The 2,601-nt window shown below is 37.2% G+C and overlaps 1 non-coding gene across 1 annotated transcript; it reads left to right on the top strand.

Annotated features, from left to right (window-relative positions):
- The first annotated feature begins 2,528 nt into the window (after positions 1-2,528).
- Trnat-agu (transfer RNA threonine (anticodon AGU)) lies at positions 2,529-2,601 on the top strand. Its single transcript has one exon. It is a non-coding gene; the product is annotated as a tRNA-Thr (tRNA).

Below are 2,601 nucleotides of genomic sequence, written 5' to 3'. Positions count from 1 at the left end.
CGGAGGGGACTTTTTGACTAGGCTTAAGTTTAGTCTTAAGTTATTATTGAATTGTTTTTTATTGTTATACTGACATTTATTGAATAATGAAAAATTAAAAATTAATAAATTATAATATATACTAGAAAGTTGTTGTTTTATTTTTTGGAACAAGAAACAATAATTTAAAACTGCGTTAAATTATCACTGAAAAAAAAATCAGAACTGAACGTCGGCTTCCGTTTTTTGCACTGTTACTAAGAGTCTACGGTTGCTTGGAGAAACGGTCGTTCACTTTCTTCTTCGTTATGTTTTTTCTAATAGCTCTGAAAATTAGCGCCTTAACAAATGCTTATCTAATGTGAACTGCTTTTATGTTTATGGGAAATACAATATTTTACGTCAATTCTTTACGTTTATTTTATTTATGCATATTATTTGAAGAACTTTAAGTAAAAACAACGCCTTGACAAAGTTGTGTAGCAATCACCAAAGCTTGTAATAAAACCCGTTCATTTGGCGCGTTCACTCAGGGAATACTTTCAAATTCTACTTGTACCTACTATATTTTCATTTATTTTACCTACCCCTCTTACTATTTTTGTCTTTAGTTAATAGCAGATTTTTTTATTACCTAATGACTAATGAGACCTATCAAAATTCTCATGACAGCCGCCATATTATCATAATAGTATTTTATGAAACCGTCGTTGTTTAATAAGAGAGGTCAAAAAACCGGCCAAGTGCGAGTCGGACTCGCGCACCGAGAGTTCCGTACTTTTTAGTATTTGTTGTTATAGCGGCAACAGAAAATTTCAACTGTAGCTATCACGGTACATGAGATACAGCCTGGTGACATGTCTGTCACCAGGCTGTATCTCATGTACCGGACATGTCAGACGGACAGACGGACAGCGGAGTCTCAGTAATAAGGTCCCGATTTTACCCTATGGGTACGGAACCCTAAAAAGGCGAGTGGCGTGAGTAACAATTGTTAATAAAGACGCAGTGTTTTTTGAATCAGTTAAACAACGTTGCATACAATACTTTTTCTACGACCAAGCACTTTGAAATAAAATTGTTAATTTAACAAATATTTTTTTGTCATCTAGTTCCGTTCCGTTTTAAAACTATTAAAGTAACCCCATTTTTTCTTTAAAGTTACCCAAAGGACAAAGTGGTGTTTTTTAGTGTAGGAAGTCAAGATCATATTGTGGTGGATGCCCCAGGAGACACTTTGCGGAAGGGCTGAGGGAACCGCACGCGCTAACGGCTTACGCTAGGGATTATCATCTCAACAGACCATGCAGGGGCAACCGCTGCAGGGCACCTTCGAGTGTGCCGTCTTCTGGCCAACGGGTGTAGTGTTTCGGAAATTCCGGGGCAAACTGCTGAATCCGACACATCAACAGACAATTCAACGGAGCCACGCCGCCGTTCTGTCGCCAAAATAGTAAATTTATGTATGTTAATCTGTAAGATATGTAAGTAGGTATATGGGCCTTTGTTGCCTGAAAGTAAATCATTTTTTTTATAACTTGACATGAGTAGCAGTGTCATTGCTTGAAGATAGACTACTCTATAGATAAACTACTACTCTAACAAGTTGAATGCTCGGTTATCACTGTAAACACAATATGAATGAAAAATCCCTTATCTTGAATAAACATTCTTCACAATTTCGCAAATAAATAGGTACTAAAGTAATTGTATCAATAGAAGGATGATTAGATTTATCACCACATGGTTTGTTTTAAGAGATATGGAGAATAGGAACGCTATCCTAGATTTAATTTTCAGTTGTAACACTTATTATGGTTTAAAAATATAATAATATAAGGCATTAAAAAAAATTGACACAATTCTAGGGATTGACAGGGCAAGCTATGCAGGCGCCATCTGCTAATTATTTCGACCGGCCAACCCCATTGGGGCCATACACCTATTGCACAATGCACAGGGTGGTCAACTTGGAGGTATACAACTTTTTTTTGCCGCCATTTTGTTTTGCCGGTAAATATGACAGTTGTTGCATAAAAATTACTTTGTGTAGATACGGCAAATTTGTTATGGAGCGTTTTACGACGGAACAACGTGTTTTAATTATTAAAACGTTTTACTCAACCCAATCATGTATTGCGGAAACTCTAAGAAAATTGCGGAAAATTAGAGAAACGTTGACATTGATTGGCCCCCAAGATCGCCTGTTTTAACAGCTGACTTTTTTCTGTGGGGCTATCAAAAGGGACGTGTCTATGCTAACAGGCCAATGAACCTTCAGCAATTAAAACAAAATGTGACGTTTTCAACCAAAAGGTACCACATTGTCGCTTGTCGATAAGGTTGATTTCGAATTGAGGCTATATGGAAATAGCGCCTTATAGACAACCGACAATAAGTATACCCTTTTGGTTGAAAATGGCACCATTATGCACAACAGTCACTGAGATAACGCAGGAAATGTGTGAAAATTTACTTTGTGTCAAGCAGAAACGTCTGCGAACGATGCTATTAAGCTTAGAAATAAATTAATAGCGGAAAAATTCACTGTCTTGGTGGCTCAGATGGTAGAGCACTGTACTAGTGATCCAGTGGTCGTGGGTTCAAGTCCCACCCAAGACA

This window comes from Cydia strobilella, chromosome 18 (assembly GCF_947568885.1).
Source record: "Cydia strobilella chromosome 18, ilCydStro3.1, whole genome shotgun sequence".
Classification (NCBI taxonomy): Eukaryota; Metazoa; Arthropoda; class Insecta; order Lepidoptera; family Tortricidae; genus Cydia; species Cydia strobilella.
This window is presented reverse-complemented; position numbering and strand designations above follow the sequence as displayed.